General features: G+C 39.9%; 1 protein-coding gene across 4 annotated transcripts in view; it reads right to left on the bottom strand.

Annotated features, from left to right (window-relative positions):
* TPST1 (tyrosylprotein sulfotransferase 1) overlaps window positions 1-22,684 on the bottom strand; it is a 129,198-nt gene that overhangs the window by 101,012 nt on the left and 5,502 nt on the right. For 3 of the 4 annotated variants that reach the window (XM_037041715.1, XM_037041712.1, XM_037041716.1), the window contains exon 1: window positions 22,025-22,097. The exons of the other annotated variant lie outside the window; for it this stretch is intronic. The gene's annotated coding sequence lies outside the window, so the exon portion shown is untranslated. Of the gene's footprint in view, window positions 1-22,024; window positions 22,098-22,684 lie in introns of those variants that run through there. 4 annotated transcript variants of the gene reach the window in all.

The raw sequence follows: 22,684 nt of genomic DNA, 5'->3' as shown, positions 1-22,684 counted from the left end.
AGCTAGAGGGCAGGGGAATAGCACATAAAACTGTAAAAACATAATTATTAACCTTAGAGTTCTCACTAACCTAAACAATCTGCTAAAATTTAATGCACAAACTCCTTATGCTATATATAAAAAAAAGAAGGCTGGAGGAAGTATATCCAGCAGGTGAGAGTAAGGAACTTACCCAAAGTCTGATCCTCCATAAAAGTAATAAGGAGACTGGCAAAATGCAGAATCAACTTTAGAAATCTGAAAATTAACTAAAGGCTTGCAACAATCCAAGAAACACTTGTCCAAGAAAAACAGCTGACTTTTAGTAAGCAGAATGAGATTTATGGCATTTTAATTCTCCCCATTTCCTCTGCCCAACTCTGTGGAAGACTTGGAAACCAACAACCTGCAAACATGGTAGCTGAGGACAACGGCAGCCCAGCAGGCATTTAAGAAACAATAGGTTAGGAGCTCCCCTAAACCCTATCTCCAATGAACTATCACTAACCTATCTAACTACTCACTGGAAAAGCTGCATTCTCAGGGCTTATCTTTACTGGACCTGAATCGGGGCACCCTCAACATGAACAATCTTATCCCCAGGACATTTGTTAAAAATATTAAAACAAGCTTTGGCTGACATGGCTATTAGTTGAGCATTGTCCACAAAGCTGCAAAGTAAGAGGGCACAAATTCTATGCCTGGTCAGGGCATATGCCTGGGTTGCAGATTCAGTCCCAGGACAGGACACGTATGAGAAGCAACCTATGGATGTTTCTTGCTCACATTTCTTCTCCCTCCCTTCCTCTCTAAAATAGAATACATAAAATCTTTAAAATATACATATATATGTATGTATATGTGTGTGTATATATCTATATCTATATGAGAGAGAAGAAAATGTTTTCTACATTGAACTTTTCATTTAAAAATTTTAAAATTAAATTGCAATTGACATTCAATATTATATTAGTATAAGGTGTATAATATAGTGGTTATGCATTTACATAACTTATGAAGTGATGCCCCAATAAGTCTAGTACCTGCCTGATATCATAGTTATTACAATATTATTGACTATATTCTCTATGTGTACTTTACATCTCCATGATCAGTTAGTAACTGCCAGTTTCTACTTAATCCCTTCACATTTTCCACCCATCCCTCTAACCCCACCTCATCTGGCAAACATGACTTTGTTTCTGTTTGTTCATTTGGAGTTTATAGATTCCACAAGTAAGTGAAATCATATAGTATTTGTCTTTCTATATTTGACTTATTTCAATAACTTCTAGATCCATCAATGCTGTCACAAATAGTAAGATTCCATTCTTTTTATGGCTGAGTAATAATCCATTATATACATGTATCAAATTGGTGGACACTTAGGTTGCTTCCATATCTTGGCTATTGTAAATAATGCCATAGTAAACATAGGATGTATATATATTTTTAAATAAGTGTTTTGGATTCCTTCAAATAAATACCCAGAAGTAGAATTGCTAGGTTATAAAGTAGTTTTATTTTTAACTTTTTGAGGAACCTCCATACTGTTTTCCACAGTGACTGCATGAGTTTGCAATCCCACCAAAAGTGCACAAGGGTTCCCTTTTCTCCTCAGCCAGACTTGTTCTTTGTTCACTTAATGATAATAGCCATTGTTACAGGTGTGAGGTGATATCCCATTGCAGTTTGTTACAATTTCTTTATTTTAATTTTTTACCTTTATTTTTTCAATTACCATTCAGTCTCCTTATACCTCCCTCTCTCCAGCAATCACCACACTGTTGTCCATGTTCATGGTCCTTTTTCCTTTTGCTTCATCTCACCAACCCCTATGCCCCCCTCCAATAGCTGTCATCCTGCTCTCCATCTATGAGCCTGTCCCCATTTTCCTTGTTAGCTCAGTTTGTTCATTAGATTCCACATATGAGTGAAATCATATGGTATCTGTCTTTCTCTGACTGCCTTATTTCACTCAGCATAATCTTCTCCAGGTCCATCCATACTATCACAAAGGGTAAAACTTTCTTCTTTTTACAACCAAGTAGTATTCCATTGTGTAAATGCCCATAGTTATATCCACTCATCATCTACTGATGGACACTTGGGCGGGCAGCTTCCATATCTTGGCAATTGTAAATAACACTGCAATGAACATAGGAGTGCTTATGTTCTTTGAAATTAGGGTTTTGGGTTCTGTTGGATATATTCCCAGAAGTGCGGTTGCTGGGTAAAAAGGCAAATCCATTTTTAATTTTTTGAGGGATCTCCATATCGCTTTCCATAGTGGCTACACCAATCTGCATTCCTGCCAACAGTGCAAAAGTGTTCCCCTTTCTCAACAGCCTCAGCAGCACTTGCTTTTTGTTGATTTATTGATGATAGCCATTTTGACAGGCATGAGATATCTCATTGTGGTTTTTATTTGCATTTCTCTGATGATTAGTGACATTAAGCATCTTTTCATATGTCTATTGGCCATCTGGATGTCCTCTTTGGAGAAGTGTCTATTCAGGCCCTTTGCCCACTTTTTAATTCAGTTTTTTATATTTTTGATATTGAGTTTGTAAGTTCTTTAAAATTTTTGGATATTAACCTCTTATCAGATTTTTCAGTGACTATTAATTCCCATTCTATGGGTTGTCTTTTTATTTTGTTGATGATTTCCTTTGTTGTACAAAAACTTTTTAGTTTGATATAGTCCCATTTGTTTATTTTTTATTTTGTTTCCCTTGTCTGGGGAGATATATGCCGTATAATAGTGCTAGGAGCAATATCTGAGATTTTGCTGCCTATGTTTTCTTCTAGGATTGTTATGGTTCTAATATTTCAGTCTTTGATTTTTTTAAAATTTATTTTTGTATGTGGTGTAAGAAGGTGGTCTAGTTTGATTTTTCTGCACATGTACCCAATTTTTCCCAGTACCATTTATTGAATAAACCAAGTTTAGCCCACTGTGTGTGCTTGCTTCCTCTGTCAAATATTAATTGACTATTAAGGTGTGGGTTTACTTCTGGGCTCTCTATTCTGATGTATTGTTCTGTGTGTCTGTTCTTATGTCAGTACCATGCTGTTTTGATTAATATGGCCTCATAGTATAGTTTCATATTAGGTAGCATGATTCCTTCAACTTTGTTTTTCTTTCTCAGGATCACTGTTACTATGTGGGGCTTTTGGTGGTTCAATATGAATTTTTTAAATATTTCTTCTAGTTCTGTGAAATATGTCATTGGAATCTTGATAGGAATTACACTGAATCTATAGATAGCTTTTGGTAGTATGGACATTTTAATGATGTTAATTCTTCCTATCCATGAACATGGTATGTGCTTCCACTTACATGTATCTTCTATTTCTTTCTTCAGTGTCTTATAATTTTCCAAGTACAGGTCTTTTTACATACTTGCTTAGGTTTATTCCTAGGTATTTTATTCTTATTGAAGCAATTGTAAATGGGATTGTTTTTTTAAGTCCCCTTTCTGTTAGTTTGTTGTTGACATACAAAAATGCAACTGGGACTTCTGGCTAAGACGGAGTTACAGCCACATACACAAGCTTCACCTCCTCATACAGCCATAAGAAGGATCACAACTAATCTAAAAAAAAAAAAATACAACCAGAACTGCCAGAAAATCAAACTGTATGGAAGTCTGACAACAAAGGATTTAAAGAACGTTTATCCAGATGGGTAGGAGGAGCAGAACCAGGGAGCCACGGTGGAGAGGATGTGGTATGTCAGTGGCAGTGAGGTAGTGACAGCAGCAGACAGTGGAATAGGCAGTCCTGCATTTACATATGGTAGATAAAAACTGGGAGGGACACCTGAAGAGTGTGCCATCCCAGCCCCAGGTCACACCACACAGGCCAGGGTTCCAGCACCAGAAAATAAGTCTCATAACTTCCGGCTATAAAAACCAGTGGGGGTTGGGGCAGCAGAAGAAACTGCTGGTCTCTCAGGAGAGTCCATTTAAAGGAACCACATGGCACTAGAACATACTCAAACCCTCCCACTCTGGGATTTACACCAGGGCAGCAGGTAGAAGGGCATACAGGAAGTGAGGGAAATTAGTAGAAATAGAGAGCAAAACAAGTGGCTTTGTTCCCTCTCAGACCCCTCCCCCAATACAGCATCACAAAGTGGCAAAGGGGGTTGCCCTATACACAGAACCTAATGCTCTGCCCCTTACAACATAACAGGTATACCAAAATGGTGTCAAAGCAGCTCTATCCAACACAGAGAAACAAAGACAAGGAGGCTACCAAATTCAGGAAACAAAGAAATATGGCCCAAATGAAAGAACACATCAAAACACCAGAAATAGAACTAAACAAAATGCAGATAGCCAACCTATTAGATGCAGAGTTCAAAACACTGGTGATAAAGATGCTTAGAGATCTCATGGAGCATGGCAAATGCATAAAAGAGGAAATGAAGCCTACACTAAGTTAAGTAGAGAAAAATCCACAGGGAACCAACAGTGAAGGGAAGGAAGCCAGAGTTCAACCAATGATTTGGAATATGAGGAAAAATAAACAGTCAACTAGTACAGAATGAAGAAACAAGAATTCAGAAAAATAAGAAGATTCTTGGACATCTCCAAATGTGCCAACATCCAAATCATAACAGATGACAGGAGAATAGGAAGAGTAAGAAGTTGACAACTTATCTGAAAAAATAATGAAAGAAAACGTCCCTAATTTGGCAAAGGAAATAGACATACAAGTCCAAGAAACACAGAGAATCCCAAACAAGTTGGACACATCAAGGCACATCATAACTAAAATGTCAAACATTGAAGCTAAAGAGACAATCTTCAAAACAGCAAGAGAAAAGAGAATTATCTACAAAGGAGTTTCCCTAAGACTGTCAGTTGATTTCTCAAAAGAAACCTTGCAGGAAAGAAAGGACTAGCAAGAATTCAAAGTGATGAAAAAGCAAGGACCTACATCCAAGATTATTCTATTCAGCAAAGCTATCACTTAGAATGGAAGGGCAGATAAAGTGCTTCCCAGACAAGGTAAAGTTAAAGGAGTTTATCATCACCAAGCCTTTATTATATGAAATGTTAAAGAAACTTATTTAAGAAAAAGATTAAAACTATGAACATTAAAATGACAACAAACTGACAACTCTCAAAAACTGAATCTTAAAAAAAATCACATTAATCAGACAACTTCAACAGGAACAGAATCATAGAAATGGAGATCACACGGAGGGTTACAAGCAAGGAAGGACAAGGGGTACAATGGAGGAAAAGGTACAGGGATTAAAAAGCATAATTGGTATGTACAAAATAGACAGGGAAATGTTAAGAATAATATAGGAAATGGAAAAGCCAAAGAACTTATATGCACAACCCATGGACATGAACTAAGAGGGGATTGCTGGAAGGAAAGGGGGTACTGGGTGGGGGGGGAAGGGGGAAAATGTGGACAATTGTAATAGCATAATCATTAAAATATACTTTAAAAAGTGCAACTGACTTCTGGATATTAATTTTGTATCCTGCTACTTTGGTGAATTCATTTATCAGTTCTAGTAGTTTCTAGGTGGAATCTTTGGGGTTCTCTAGTATCATGTCATCTGCAAAGAATGAGTTTTACTTCTTTCTTTCCAATTTGGATGCCTTTTATTTCTTCTTCTTGTCTGATTGCTGTGACTAGGAGTTCCAATATACTGTTGAAATAAGAAAGATGAAAGTGACATCTCTGCCTTATTCCCAATCTTAAAGGGAATGCTGGTAGTTTTTGCATGTTGGATATGACGCTGGCAGTGGGTTTGTCATATACAGCCTTTATTATGTCTAGGTATGTTATCTCTAATCCCACCTTGCTGAGAGTTTTTATGATAAATGGGTGATGGATTTTATCAAATGCTTTTTCTGCATCTACTGATATGATCATGTGTTTTTTTTCTTTCATTTTGTTTATGCGATGAATCTCATTTATTGATTTGCAAATGTACCAACTTTGCATTTCCTGAATAAATCCCACTTGATCATAGTGTATGATCTTTTTGATGCACTGCAGTTCTGTTTGCTAATATTTTGTTGAGGACTTTAGTGTCTTTGTTCATCAGGGGCACTGGTGTATAATTTTCTTTCTACAATGTCTTTATCTGGTTTTGGCATTAGGATAATGCTGGTCTTGTAAAATGAGTTTGGGAGCCTTCCCTCCTTGTGATATTTATGGTATAGTTTTAGGAGAGGTGTCAGTTCTTCCTGGAATGTTCAGGAAAGTTCACCTGTGAAGTCATCCCAGCCAGGGCTTTTGTCTGTTGAGAGTTTTTTGATCACCGCTTTAATTTCACTAGATGTAATCTGTCTATTCAGATTCTTTGATTCTTCTTGATTGAGGTTTGGAAGAATGTGTGTTTCTAGGAATTTATCCATTTTATCCAGGTTGTCCAGTTTGTTTGCATATAGTTGTTCATATTTTCTTAAAATCTTCTGTATTTCTTTGGTGTCGGTTGTTATTTCTCCTTTTTTACTTCTGACTGTATTTACTTGGGTCTTTTCTCTTTTTTTTCTTGACTCTGGTTAAAGGTTTGTCAATCCTGTTTATCTTTTTAAAGAACCAGGTCTTAGATTCATTAATCTTTTATATCTTTTTTTAACTCTATTTCATTCATTTCTGCTCTGATATTATTTCATTCATTCTACTTACTTTGGGTTTCATTTTTGTTCTTTTTCAAGTTCCTTTAGGTGTGAAGTTAGCTTGTTTATTTGAGCTTTTTCTTGTTTTTGAAGTAAGCCTGTAATACTATGAATTTCTCTCTTAGGATTACTTTCCCAGTGTCCCACGGATTGTGGATTGCTGTGTTCTCATTTTCATTTGTGTCAAGGTATCTTTTGATTTGATTCCTTCCTTGATCTTGTTGTTGACCTACTCATTGCTTAATTACATGTTATTTAGCTACCATGTCTTTGTGTGTTTTTCAGTGTTCTTGTTATTGATTTCTAGTTTGATAGCATTATAGTCAGAGATGCTTGATATAATTTTTATCTTCTTAAATTTATTGAGACTTGTTTTGTGTCCTAACATGTGGTCTATCCTAGAAAACATTCTATATATACTTAAAAAGTATGTACTGTATTTTGAAGGTATAACATGTGCTTTTTTTGTCCCATTTTTTGAGGGAAAAATAAAGATGCACAATATACATGGGTAGTACTAATTCCATATTTATATAAACATTTTTAATTCTTTTACTTATGCTCATGCATTAAAGTTTAACTCTAGAAAGCAATAATGATATCCATATGCAAAATAATACCCTGGAATACAGTAGCTGGTTTTGTTGAACTTACGAAAAACTTGCAAAAGCAGTTTTGACCAATGACTCAAAGAAATGAAATGAGGAGCTGTGTATTGTTATCCACAGAGTAAGATAGATGATGTGATTGTTATCCATTTGCTAAGTTAGATTATTCCAATTTTTATCCACTTGGTAAGATAGGTGATGCAGACTTTATTACCATAGTGTGAACAACACAACCTTTCTCTTTGTACATTTTAGGCAGGAGAAGTTGTTGGAAAATATCAAAACAGTTTTTGTACACTGCAACTTTTAAGCTAAAAGTTATTAAATATGCTAAAAAGCATGGCAACAGAGCTGCTGAGAGACACTTTGGACCTCTTCACATAGTGTCATCAGATTGTGGAGGCAACAGAAAGAAAGCTTCTTCAGATTCCAAGACAGAAGAAGGCAACTCGAGGGAAACCTCCAAAGTGGCCAGAGGTGGAGCAGGAGGTCAAGACGTGGATTCTGGAATAATGTCAAACTGAGATATCTGTTTTGACTAAGATGATACAAAGGAAAAAAAGGAAAAATCATTGCACAATAAAAAAAATTGATGACTTCTCAGGGACACCTAAGTGGTGCTTTAACTTCACACAAAGAGAAGGTTTTAGCATGAGGACACAAACAAAATTTGCCCCCAAATTTCCAGCAGCCTATGAGAATAAAGTTTCGGAATTTCATTCTTACATTATCAATCTTTGAAAGACTTACAACTTTGAGCTGTCCCAAATCATCAATATGGATGAGGTCCCACTCATATTTGATGTACCATCCAACAGAACTGTAGATGTCAAAGGAGCAAAGACCGTGGCTGTTAAAACAAGTGGTCACGTGAAAACACATTCACCGTTGTTCTAGCCTGTTGTGCAAATGGGACAAAACCACCTATGATCATCTGTAAAAGAAAAACATTTCTGAAAAAAAAATTCCAAGTGGAGTTATTGTCTACATGCATGAAAAAGGATGGATGAATGAAGAGGCATGAAAATCTGTTTAACAAAGTCTGGTCATGAAGCCCTGTAGGATTACTTAAAAAACCAGCTTTGCTTGTTTTTGATCATTTCAAAGCCCATGTAACACGAGGTACAAAAGCAAGGGCAACAGACCTGAAAACCCAACTTGCTTTGATACCTGGTGGGCTAACCAGCAAACTGCAACCTGTTGTCAGTAAACAAACTCTTTAAGGCCATAATGAAGAGTGGACATCATGAATGCAGTCAGTGGGTAGTGATTTAACACCTACAGGCAGGATCAAGAAAGCATCGATTACCCAGGTTTGTGATTGGATCCTAAGATCATGGAATGATCATGCCAAGAAGGAAGTGGTTGTGAAATCATTTTCAAAATGAAGCATTAGCAAAGCTATGAATGGACCTGAGGACAATGAAATTTCCCGGGATGAAGAGAGTGACTCGTTAGAAGACAATGGCAATATAGAAACTGAACATGATACTTCTGATATTGACAGTGATGAAAAGTTCTTGTCCTATAATGTATAAATATCATAAATTTGTTACTGGTACATAAAATTTCTTTGCCTTGTATCTGTTCTTGTGTTTTGTAATTATGTTACATAAAGCTTCTAATACCATAATAGGCTCAAAACTAAATGCTAAAATTCCTTTATAATACAAAAAAACAAGTATCTAAACATAAATAAATAAATAAACAAACAAATTAATTAAATTAAAACATAAGATTTTTTTTTCTGGAAAGTTTGGGCCAAAAACATGGGTGTGCATTATACATAACCAAATCAGTATATTCTGCTGCTTTGGGGTGAAATGCTATGAAGATACCAATTAAATCCATTTGATCTAGTGTGTCATTTAAGGCTTGTTGATTTTCTGTCTCCTTGCTGGTTTTCTGTCTGGAAGATCTATCCACTGAAGTCAATGGGGTATTAAAATACCTGACGATGACTGTATTTCTGTTGATCTCTCCCCTTCTGTCCATCAAGATTTGATTTACGTATTTAGGTGGTCTATGTTGGATGCATAAATGTTTACTAGGGTTATATCCTATTGTCAGATTGTTCCCTTTATCATATGTAGTATCCTTCTTTGTCTCTATTATAGCCTTGGTTTTAAAGTCTATTTTGGTGGATATAAGTACTGCTACCCCACTTTTTTTCCCCTTTCCATTTGCATGAAACATCTTTTTCCATCCCTTTGCCTTTAGTCTGTGTGTATCTTTTGCTCTGAGGTAGGTCTCTTGCAGGCAACATATATAGGGGTCTTGTTTTGCTATTGGTTCGGCTGCCCTGTCTGTTGGTAAGAGCATTTGAGCCATGTACATATAAGGTTATTGATTGGTAGGTAGGTATATAATGCCATTTTATTGTTAGACTGTTTTCCTCTGTTTTTTTCCCACCCTTTGTCTTTTTCTTCTTCTTAAGCCAAGCCCTTTAACATTTGTTGTAGTACTAGCTTGGTGTTAACAAACTCCCTTTCCTTTATCTTGTCTGGGAAGTTCCTTATTTCTCTTCCATGCAAAAGAGAAATTTGATTGAAATGAAACTCTCTTTCATTTCAATTTTAAATGATGTTTGCTAGCTGAAGTAGCCTTGGTTGTAGGTTCTTGCTTTTCATCACCTTGCATATTTCACACCACTCCCTTCTGCCTTGAAATGTTTGTCGAGAAATCAGATGATAGTCTAATTAGTGCTCCCTTATATGTAACTACCTGCTTTTCTCCTGTGGCTTTTAGGAGTCTCTCCTTGTCTTTAGGCCTTGTCATTTTAATTAAGATGTCTCTCAGTGTAGGCCTCCTTGGGTCCAACTTGTTTGGAATGCTCTGAGCTTCCTGGACTTGTGTGTCTTTTTCTCCACCAGAATAGAGAAGTTTGGGGTCATTATTTCTTCAAATAGCTTCTTAATCATTTGCTTGCTCTCTTCTCCTGGCATTCCCATGTTGTAGATGTTGTTATGCTTCATGTTGTCCAAAATGTTTCTTAAGCTCTCCTCATTGTTTAAAATTATTTTTCCTTTTTGCTGCTCTGCCTGGGTGTTTTTTTCTACCTTGGCTTCCAAATCACTGTTTGATCTTCTGCTTCATCTAATCTACTCTTTCTTCCTTCTAGTATATTATTTATTTCAGATACTGCATCCTTTATTTCTGACTGATCCTTTTTTATAGTGTTTGTCTTGTGTGTGTTGTCGAATATCCTTATAATCATTACTCTAAGCTCTCTATTTGATAAATTGCTTGCCTCCACTTCATCTAGTTCTTCTAGAGAACTCTCTAGTGCTTTCATTTAGGATCTGTTTCTCTGTCTTCCCATTTTGGCTGCTTCTTTACATTTTCCACTTTTGTTGTTAAACAAATCAGCAACCAGCTTAAGCATCACTGAGTAATTGTGGTGGGGCAGAGTAATTCCTGCAGGTGGGGCTATTGCTTCCCATCAGGCTGATGCCACTTAAAGAGGAGTGCTGTGTCTGAGTAAGATGGTCTATACAGTATGGGGAATGACTCAGCACAGGAATCCTCGTTAACAAACAAATTCTTTTCTCTTTTTGCAACTCAAGCATGTGCCCTGACTGGGAATCGAACCGCGATCGTCTGGTTCGCAGGCCCACGCTCACACACAATGTCTTTTGATTGAAGTGTTTAATGCATTTACTGTTTGTTCAGTTCTCTCCCCTAAGCCACCAGCCCCAGACTCCTCTCAAGCATCTCTAGTCCTCTCTGCGCTCCCTCTCCCAGATCCCAGGGTAAGTGGCTGCAAAGGAAATTTTGTATGTTGGCCCTTAAGAGACTGAGTCTCCAACCATCTTTTCCTGGCAGACAGAACCCTGCTTCTTTTCACAGTTAGATGTTATCTGGGTTCCCATCTGGCTTTGGTGCTACAGACTGAGGAGCCCAGCTTGAGGTTTAGACCCCACACTTCTCAGGGGAAACCCCTCTGCCAGTGAAATATCCCTCTGGAACTTTAGCTGCCACCCATGGGTCCCAGCCAGCCCTCTCGTGCCTTCTCTGCCCTCCCTACAAGTCATGTTGTGGGGAAGTGATTTCTTCTGTTTGTTCTTGGTTATAAGGTTTCTCTCCAGCTAGTACTGTTAGTTATCCAGGATGATTTCTCTACAATTTAGTTGTAATTCAAAACTGGTCATGGGAGGAGATTAGTGTAGTTTCCACTTACCCCTCTGCCACCTTGGATCCCTCACTGCTGTTTCATTTCCATTTCTCTGATTAGTGACACTCAGCATCTTTTCATGTCTATTGGCATTTTGCATGTATGCTTTGGAACTGTCTATTCACATCCTCTGCCCATTTTTTAATTGGGCTGTTTGTCTTTAGGGTTAAGTTGTATGAGTTCTGTATATATTTTGGATATTAACTCCTTATTGGATGTATCATTGCTAAATATCTTCTCCCATTCTTTAGGTTGTCTTTTCATTTTGTAGATGGTTTCCTTTGCTGTGCAAAAACTTTGTTTGAATTCACATGTATAGATTTTGATTTCTTACTCATTCAGCCACACAATGTCTTTTTTTTTAAATATTTTATTTATTTATCTTTAGAGGGGAAGGGAAGGAGAGGGGAAGGAAACATCAATGTATGGTTGCTTCTCGTGCATCCCCTGCAGGGAACTGGCCCCTGCCGGAAACTGGCCTGCAACCCAAGCATGTGCCCTGACTGGGAATCGAACCACGATCGTCTGGTTCGCAGGCCCACGCTCACACACAATGTCTTTTGATTGAAGTGTTTAATGCATTTACTGTTAAAATAATTATTCATAGGTATGTAGGTATTGATAGGTATTTTATTATTCATATTTTTATCTTTTATTCTTCTTCACTCTTCTGTTGATAACCCTCCATGTGATCTCCATTTCTGTGGTTCTGTACCTGTTCTAGTTGTTTGCTTAGTTTGTTTTTGTTTTTGTTTTAGGTGTGGTTGTTAATAATTGTGAGTTTGCTGTCATTTTACTGTACATGTTTTTTATCTTCTTTTTCTTAGATAAGTCCCTTTAACTTTTCATATAATGAGGGCTTGGTGATGATGAACTCCTTTAACTTGACCTTATCTGGGAAGCACTTTATCTGTCCTTTCAGTCTAAATGAAAGCTTTGCTGGATAGAGCAATCTTGGATGTAGGTCCTTGCCTTTCATGACTTGGAATACTTCTTTCCAGCCCCTTCTTGTCTGTAAGGTCTCTTTTGAGAAATTCGCTGACAGTCTTATGGGAACTCCTTTGTAGGTAACTCTCTCCTTTTGTCTTGATGCTTTTAAGATTTTCTCCCTATCTTTAATCTTGAGTACTGTAACTATGATGTGCCTTGGTGTGTGCTTCCTTGGGTCCAATTTCTTTGGGACTCTCTAAGCTTCCTGGACTTCCAGGAAGTCTATTTTCTTTGCCAGAATGGGAAATTTCTCCTTTATTATTTGTTCAAATAACTTTTCCACTTGTTGCTCTTCCTCTTCTCCTTCTGGTACTCTTATAATTAGGATGTTGGAACATTTAAAGATATCCTGGAGGTTCTAAGCCTCTCCTCACTTTTTGAATTCTTGCTTCTTCATTCTTTTCTGTTTGGTTGTATCTTTCTTCCTTCTGGTCCACTCCATTGATTTGAGTCCCAGTTTCCTTCCCATCATTTTTTATTCCCTGTACATTTTCCTTTATTTCACTTAGTGTAGCCTTCATGTTTTCATCTAATTTGTGAACAAATTTAACCAATTCAGTGAGTATCCTGATTACCAGTGTTTGGAACTGTGCATCTGATAAGTTGGCTACCTCTTTGTCACTTAGTTGTATTTTTTTCTGGAGCTATGATCTGTTCTTTCATTTGGGCCATTTTTTTTTGTCTTGATGCACTTGTTACATAGTGAGGGGCAGAGCCTTAGGTGTTCATTCAAATAGGTTTTCAATCCCATACTCTCTCTCTTCTTCTACTGGTTACCTGTATGATGAGAATGTTGGTATGCTTGATATTGTCCCAGAAGACCCTTAAACTATCCACCCTTTTTAAAAATTCTTTTCTCTTTTTGCTGTTCTCAATGGGTGTTTTCTGCTACCTTTCCTTTCAAATCACTGACTCAGTCCTCTGTTTCATCTACTCTGCTATTGATTCCCTCTAATGTATTCTTCTTTATTTTAGTTATTCTATTCTTCACTTCTGACTAGTTCTTTTTTGTAATTTCTGTGTCCTTTTTTATCTTTATATCTTTGTTGAAATTCTCACTGAATTCATCTATTCTTCCCCTAAGTTAACTTAACCAATTAAAGTTAAGTTTGAACTTAACTTTTAAAGTTTGAACTCTGCCTCTGATAAATCATTTGCCTCTATTTTGTTTAGGTCTTTTTCAAGAACTTTTTTCCTTTCCCTTTATTTGGGACATATTTCTTTGCCTCCCTATTTTTGCTGCTCTTCTTTATTTTTACATATTAAGTAGATCTGCTAAATCTCAAAGTCTTAGGTGAATTAGGTGTCCTAAGTGGTCCACTAGTGCAGTCTCCCTAATCACCTGAGCAAGGTGCTCTGGGGTGCCCCTTCTGTGGGTTATGTCTACCTTCCTATTGTAGTTAAGCCTTGATTGCTCTAGGCACATCAGTGGGTAAAATTGACCCTCTGGCTGACTGGCTATGAGGATTGGTCATTACTATAATGGTTGAGCTGTTGTGTAGGGGATGACTCCATAAAGTAGGATTTACTGTTGCAGGGCTCTGGTGCCTGCTGAATCCACTCTGTGTGTATGTTGTTTATGGAGCTAACTAGATAGTGTTCTTGTGTGGTCTGAAGCCAGTTACCAGGTTTGTTGATTCTGGGGCCTCCTAGGAGAAACTCTGGTGCAGGCCCAGATTAGCTGCTTCTTGCTGCTTACCTGGCCTGGGCCACCTAGTAGAAGCTACAAAGTCATATGAAGTTGGTAGGTAGTTGCCTGTGCTGGACTTGGGTGTCCCTGAGAAAGGCTATGCTCCCATCTGAAGCTGGCTGCAACTAGTGCCAGACAGGAGTCACTTAGCAAGAGGTACAGTGCATGCTGTGGCCAGGTGCTGCTTGGGGTTTATGAAATTTTAAGAGATTTGAGGCATACACTGAGGCCACCATTTGTAACAGCCACTTAAAAGGGTTCAGCCTAGGCATGAGTTGATTGAGGCAGGTTCTCAGGGAATCACCAGAGTGTGGGGAGTTTGATGGACATGCAAATTTGGATCCCACCTGAACCTGCTCTGTGGGATGAGGGTTCAAGAAAGGAACAAAATGGCTGAGGGAGCTGCCCTTCTAGCCCTTGCCCTGAAGCCAATGAAGTTTCTTCCAGTATGTCCCTGGTGCTTTTTAAGCTGCTGCCCAGCACTGGATCTTAAAGTGAGTACATCTGTCACCAAGCAAGTCCATGTGTACACCCTTTAAGAGGAACACCTGGGCCTCCAGAAGCCCACTATCTCACCCAGATGGAATCCCTGATGATTATCATGGCCAAACGCTATAAGGACTCCTGTTCCCAGCACTGGTGCTTCGGACAGGGAAGCCCAATGTGCGGATGGGACCCCTGGCTCCTCAGGGGGTACCTCCAGTGCCAAGATATCCCTTTTAAATCTTAACTACCACAAGTGGGTGTGGGACCAGACCATTTCATATCTCTACCTTTCCTACCAGTCTTGACACAGCTTCTTCTTTACATCCTCACTTATAGTCTTTAGGTAGTTCTCAACGGTGGTTGTTCTGTAATTATTTGTAATTTTGATGTGGTCATGGGAGGAGGCGTTTGACTACTATGCCATCTTGACCAGATGCTCTAGCTGTCTGCAATGACAGTAATAGTTGAAACTAACAAGACATTGACCAAAACTTAAAATTAAACACTGAGGAATTAATTGTCTATATAGGACTTAGAAAAGCTCAATATATTCTTGATAATCTCAAAGTCATGCACATGCCCAGGAAAGACCTGGGAAGGCCCTCACCTCTAACTTCTGGCTGACCTTGATGTTCTGTATAGGGGAAGGCGGCAGACCACACAGGCAAGGTTGGGGCTGGCTGATCCGGAAACTAGAGATTCAAAACGTCTAGCTGTAAAATTCTGTGGGGGATGTGAAGGTGGGAGAAACTCCCAGTCTCATAGGAGAGTTTGTTGGGGAGGCCCAAGGGATCCTAGAACGTACACAGACCCACCAAGCTGAGAATCAGCACCTTGAAAGGGTGCAATCTGCTTGTAAGAAGTGAGGGAAGTGATAGAAAGTGGAGCTAGAGTGGAGCAAGCAGCACTGTTCCCTCTGGGACCCCTCCCTCACCTACAGCAACACAACGCAGCAAAGAGGGTTGCCCCACCCTGGCAAATATCTAAGGCTCCGTCCCTTACAACATAACAGGTACACTGAGACAAAGAAATATGGCCCAAATGAAAGAACAGATCAAAGCTCCAGAAAAACAGCTAAGCAACGAGGAGGAGACAGACAACCTATGTGATGTACAGTTCAAAACACTGGTAATCAGGATGCTCACAGAACTGATTCAGCTCAGCTGCAAAATGAAGGAAGAAATGAAGGCTATACAAAGTGAAATAAAGGAAAATATACACGGAACCAACAGTAAAGGAAAGGGAACCAGCACTCAAATCAGCGATTTGGAACAAAAGGAAGAAATAAACATCCAACCAGATAAGAATGAAGAAACAAGAATTCAAAAAAAATGAGGAGAGGCTTAGGAACCTCTGGGACAACTTTAAACATTCCAACATCCGAATCATAGGGATGCCAGAAGGAGAAGGGGAACAGCAAGGAATTGAAAACTTATCTGAACAAATAATGAAGGAAAACTTCCTCAATCTGGCAAAGGAAATAGACTTCCAGAAGTCCAGGAAGCCCATAAAGTCCCAAAGAAATTGGACCCAAGGAAGCACACACTAAGGCACATCATCATTAAGTTACCCAAGATTAAAGATAAAGAGAGAATCTTAAAATCAGCCAGAGGAAAGGAAAGAGTTACCTACAAAGAAAGGAGTTCCCATAAAACTACCAGCCAATTTCTCAAAAGAAATCTTATAGGCAAGAAGGAGCTGGAAAGAAGTATTTGAAGTTATGAAAGGCAAGAACCTACATCCAAGATTACTCTAGCCAGCAGAGCTATCATTCAGAATGGAAGAGCAGATAAAGTGCTTCCCAGATAAGATCAAGTAAAAGGAGTTCATCATCACCAAGCCCTTATTATATGAAAAGTTAAAGGGACTTACTAAGAAATAGAAGATCAAAAACTATGAACAATAAAATGACACCAAATTCAACTATCAATAACTGAACCTATAAAACAAAAACAAAAAGTAAGCAACAACTAGAACAGGAAAAGAATCACAGAAATGCAGATCACATGGAGGGTTATTAGTGGGGAGCAGGAGAATGGGGAAAAAGCTACAGGGAATAAGAAGCACAATTGGTAGGTATAAAACAGACAGGGGAAGGTTAAGAATAGTATAGGAAATAAAGAAGCCAAAGAACTTATATGCACAACCTGCAGACATGAACTAAGGGGTGGGTGGGGAACGCTGGAGAATCAGGGTAGAGCAGGAGGGGGATAAAGAGGAGAAAAAAATTAGGACAACTGTAATAGCATAATCACTAAACATAGTTAAAAATAATTTTAAAAAGAAGAAAAAATTTTAAGAAACCAGAGGTAGTGGGATGACATATCCAAAGTGTTAAGAGAAAAGGACTATTGATCAAGAATTCTATATCTATGCCTTGGCTGGCTGGCTCAGTTGGTTAGAGCATTATCCTGTACACCAAAAGAATTCTAGATCCAGTAAAACTACCCTTTAAAAATGAAGGAGAAATTAGGACACCCCCAGTAAAAATCGAAAAGACCTGTTGTACAAAAAATAAAGGGAGTCCTTAGGTTCAAATGAAAAGACCCCAGTCAGTAACCAAAATTCACATGAAAGATATAAACAGCACCAATAAAGATAACTATGCAAACACAAAAGATAGCATAAATATGTTTGTAACTCTTTTCTGTTCCTATCTGAATTAAAAGAAAACTGCATATAGTAATAATTTTCAAATTGTCAATGGGCTTTTAATGTGAAATATGTGATTTGAATGACAAGCATACAAAGGAGGGGGAAATTAACAGAACTGTATTAAAGCAAGGGTTTTGCATACTATTGAAATTAAGTTGGTATAAATCAGAAGCAAATAGTTTTCAAATATTAACTATAATCACCAGGGAAATAAAAAATTATAAAATAAATAATAAGTTAATTAAAATATACACTGGAAAACATTTAATACAAAAGACGACAATAATGGAAGAACAGAGAAACTAAAAAGATATAAGACATGTAGAAAACAAATAGCTAAATGGCAAATGTAAATCCTAATGGACAAGTAATTATATTAAAAGTAAATGGGTAAGACATCCAAGAGCCAAGAATGACTGCAGCACTGACTGGTATTGCTCAGTTGGTTGGGCACATCCCACAAACTGGAAGGTTGCTGGTTCAATCCCCAGTCAGGGCACATGCTTAGGTTGTGGGTTCAGTCCCTGGTTTGGGGCATGTACAAGAGGCAACTGATTGGTGTTTCTCTCCCACACCAATGTTTCCCTCCCTCTCTTTCTCCCTCCCTTCCCCTCTCTCTAAAAATAAATAAATAAAATCATTTTAAAAATGAATGACTGTGCAAGTATGAGTGACCTGTTAAGCAGCCAAGATATAGTTGGTTAGCTTGCAAATCTGTGAATTTGAGATCTGCTTTATATTATTTACCAAACTGACTCATTCAACCAATTTTTATTATTTCTAAAATATACCAAGAAATGTATAAAGAAATGACAAAAAGATAACTAAGGCATTGTGATATTATAATATAATAATTATTATAGATTAGAATATATGGTATATTAGGTCTTCATCCTTGGTTCCTACCACAGAGCTCTATAATCACTGGAATTTCTTGAAAGGGGTAAGAGGAGCATTTTTTGTTATACATAATAAGCCCCTTTTAACCATATCTTGGAGGGCGGAGTTGGTAACCTCCAAAAAGAAAGAGGTAGTAGATTAAGTTAATTACCAGCGGTCAATTATTTAATCAGCTAGGCCTGTGTAATAAAGCCTCTATAAATACCCTAAATGAAGGATTTTGGAGATCTTCTAGACTGGTAAACACATTAAAATGCTGGAAGGATGGCATGCCCAGAGAAGGCATGGAAGCTCCATGCCAGTTCCCACATACCTTGTCCTGTGCATCTCTTCCATTTGGCCACTACTGAGTTACAGTCTTTATAAAAAACAAGTAATGATAAGTAGTGACCTTTTCTAAGTTCTGTGAGCCATTCCAGCAAATTACCAACCTGAGGAAGAGGTTGTGGGAAGCCCGGATTTATAGTCAGTTGGTATAAATTAAAGCACAGGTCACAACCTGGAACTTGCAACTGGAATCTTAAGTGAGGCACAGTCTTGTGGGACTGAGCCCTTAATCTGTGCAGGCTGTACTAACTCAATGTAGTGTCATAATTGAGTTAAATTGTAGGACATCTAGTTGGTGTCTAGATAATTGAAGACTTGCTTAATATAAAGGGAAAACCTTTATATTAACATACTTTGTGTTAGAAGTGGTGTGTAGTGTAGAAGAAACAGTAGTTTATCTTTAGACATAGTCACAGACCTCAAGAAATTCCTAGTCTTGAGAAAAAATGGACCCATGAGAAATAATTTACAAAAAATGTGATAATAGATACAAGCACTTTAATGAGGTACATGTAAAAAGTACCAGGAGAGTAAGCAACAAACCATGCCCAAAAGTGGCACTCATCCTGACTTTTAAAGGATGAGTTAAATATTAAAATTCCTTAGGGTTCTACCACTCCCTCTTCAAGTGCTCAGCCCAGTTCTCAGCACTGGCTGCATATTACCATCATATGGGAAGCATTTTTTAAATGACAAGGTCGGGGCAGGGTAGGTGGAGGTGTAAAAGGGTATAAGGGGCATAACTGGTTATGGTAAAAAAATTTTTAAGTAAGAGTTTGACTTTTACAAATAAATAAATGACAAGGTCTGGACCCACACCAGACCAAGTGAATCAGAACTTCTATGGGTGCCTTGACCCCTCATCCTTATTATTATTACTATTTTTGGGGGGGGGGGAAGGGAGGGAGGAAGCAAAGGACAAATAGAGGGAACAAAACACCACATGTGCCCTAACTGGGCACTGAATAGGCAACCCAAGCATGTACCCTGACATACTGCTTTGCAAGACAATGCTCAACCAACTGAACTAAACTTGTCAGGGCTCATCCTTACTTCTTAAAAGCTCCCAAGGTGTTTTAAAGTAGTGTCTGGGTTGAAAATGGCTGACTCAATATTTATGGGAAATATAGCACAGGCCTGAACCAATCTTCTGGCAGTGAGGAGATAAAGATCTCAGGTAGGAACAATAGGATCTACCATAGTCTTAATGTCAGAAGAGAAGAGGATACTAAGTTTTCTAGAGTAAAGACCTTAAAATAGAAGGAGTGTTTGCATACGTGCTTGAGAGGGCTATGAGTAGAGGGAAGGGAAAGGAAAAGATAACCAAGTTTGAAGTATCAGGTATCCATGTATATTTATCTAATAGACAGATGAAAATAAGAAACACCTTAAGTCCAAGAAAAAATCAGGACTGGATATACATCTTTCAAAACCATAAGTATACAGGTGTTATTTGAAGCCATGAAAGGAAGTGTAACCAGATAAGGAAATTATAGAGAACAGAAGAACCAAAAATGAAACTCTAAAGACTACTACTGTTAATCTGAGGGGAAAGGGGGGAGCACCAAGGGAAGGTTTTTGTTTTTGTTTCAGATGGTAGAAAGCTGAGTATGGATGAAGGCTGATGAAAAAATAAGAATATAGAGGGAGACAAGAGATGTTAGCCTTAGATGGGAGGACTTACTCTGATAAAAGATCAGAAATCAGGTAAGTACAGGCACACAGAAAAATGACAGACTCTTAAGAGTTCATGGCTCATGCCTACCAATTTCTTCTGTGAAGTAAGAGGCAAAATTAACAATGAAAAGAAGTGAAGAGTAGGACAAAGAGTTAGAGGAGATGCTGAAAATCTATAAACAGTCATTTAAGCTTTTAGTACATAAGAGGAACCTAGGGGGTAAGTCAAAGCATGTCCAGGCAATTGAGAGTAAAGCTGGAATCCGGTTTAGAATCGCACCAGCAGCTGAGTTACATGATTTTCTCCAGCCTGCTCTGGAGATTCCAGGAGCAGGAAAAAAGCCAACTGTTTGATTCATCCAGGCTTGGAGACCATCACAGCAAATGTGGCAAGAGTGGCTTGAGGCCAGTAACATTGCTTTTATAATTTTAAAAAGTAAAATTTATATTGCTCTTTGGGAAATGGACTGCAGCTCTTTCCTCTGATAGACAAGACTGTTTTGGAGACATAGAGGTGGGGGGTTGGCTATTACTCTTTCACTCTCAGACAACTTGTCAGAACTGTCATTCCTAAGCAATTTTGATCCCTTCAGTAGCTGATTCCAAGAAATCTAAACCTGATTCCTCCAAACTCTTAAAAGATGAAAATTCACTGCAGGGCTGGACTAGCCAGCTGAGACAAACACATTAAACACTTCTTACAACATATAATGCTATTTCAGTTAAGAGGTAGGGGCTCTTTCCTAAAAAAGATGGGGGTGGGGAGGAGGGGAATAAGGGAGTAATTATATTGCAAATCTCACTAAAAATTGCTAACGAAGCCAGTTAATATAAAATAGCATAAAACAATACATATAAAATAGAGAACAATACATAACACAAAGATTTATTCAATTCTTCTGAATATATGCAGTGAGTAAATAACTGACAATTTAACCCCCTTATCACATCTGGACTTCACTAATTCATCTTGCTATCACTCAGACCACTCTAAGTTAGTGGGTAATGCCTTTGGATACTAGACCTCTTGCTACCACCATCTGGAGAGTAAGTACAAAGCCTAGAAGGAAGTCTAAAAGACTAACATGTGTAATCATCCACCATGTGCCAGGCCTACTGTGTACCAGACTCCATGCAAGGCACTTTACATATTAGCTACAGCTCACTCAAAGACGAATTAAGATGTCAAAACTGTAGATGTGGCATACTGGACGGTTAGTGTCTGCAAATTTAAAGAGTAAAGGAAGAGTGTTCGCTTCGATGGCTGATGAAAAGTAAGGGGAGAAGAGGTAAGTTTGGAGAGGAAGGCGTCTGGGAGCAAATAGGCAAGACCCCTGGACATCTGGGGGAGGGGGGAGGTTTGCTGAAATGTAGAGCACGAGGTACAAGGGGCAGAGATGAGGATGAGCCTGCAGAGGCGAACCCAGGTAGAGGTAAGGGCAAAAGTCCTAACGCCATGGGATGGGGGTGAGGGGTGTCCCATCCTGGGAAGGCGTCCCGAAGGACTGAGGCGGTGTGGGGGGGGGGGGGGGGGCTGANTGGGGGGGGGGCGGGGCTGAGACGCGGTGTCAGCGCAGCGAAAGGGGAGAGGCAAAGGGGGGGCAGGAGGCCGATGCCAGCCGGGGCGACCTGGGCAGGAGCTCGGCAACCGCGAAGCCCGAGACCCGGAAACGCTGGCGTTGGGGGAAGCGGGGTGCGCACAGGGGTCGGCCTGTCCACAACATGAGGCGCCGAGCTTGTGGGGCGGGGCAGGACCACCGCCCAGGGGCAAACGGGAGATAGGCGGGTGAGGCGACGTGGAGCCAAGGGATGCCAGGACCAGGACCGAGCCAGGTGGGCGGCGGCAGGCGGGCCGAGGCGAAAGCGGCGTCCCCCTTACCTGGGATGAGTGAGGAGCCGCCGCGCCGCCTCCCCAGCATCCTGGGCTCAGCCGCTTCTCCCAGTGCCTACGTGGGGGCCATTCTGNTAACGCCATGGGATGGGGGTGAGGGGTGTCCCATCCTGGGAAGGCGTCCCGAAGGACTGAGGCGGTGGGGGGGGGGGGGCGGGGCTGAGACTCGGTGTCAGCGCAGCGAAAGGGGAGAGGCAAAGGGGGGGCAGGAGGCCGATGCCAGCCGGGGCGACCTGGGCAGGAGCTCGGCAACCGCGAAGCCCGAGACCCGGAAACGCTGGCGTTGGGGGAAGCGGGGTGCGCACAGGGGTCGGCCTGTCCACAACGTGAGGCGCCGAGCTTGTGGGGCGGGGCAGGACCACCGCCCAGGGGCAAACGGGAGATAGGCGGGTGAGGCGACGTGGAGCCAAGGGATGCCAGGACCAGGACCGAGCCAGGTGGGCGGCGGCAGGCGGGCAGCGGGCCGAGGCGAAAGCGGCGTCCCCCTTACCTGGGATGAGTGAGGAGCCGCCGCGCCGCCTCCCCAGCATCCTGGGCTCAGCCGCTTCTCCCAGTGCCTAGGTGGGGGCCATTCTGCCCACCCCAAGAGCCCTCCCTCACGGCTAGGCGCCAGCAGCTGCCCGCCCTGCCCGGCCCTGCGGAGCGGCG

The sequence above is a fragment of the Sturnira hondurensis genome, unplaced genomic scaffold, assembly GCF_014824575.4.
Source record: "Sturnira hondurensis isolate 20B ecotype Veracruz unplaced genomic scaffold, ASM1482457v3 Scaffold0003166, whole genome shotgun sequence".
NCBI lineage: Eukaryota > Metazoa > Chordata > Mammalia > Chiroptera > Phyllostomidae > Sturnira > Sturnira hondurensis.
This window is presented reverse-complemented; position numbering and strand designations above follow the sequence as displayed.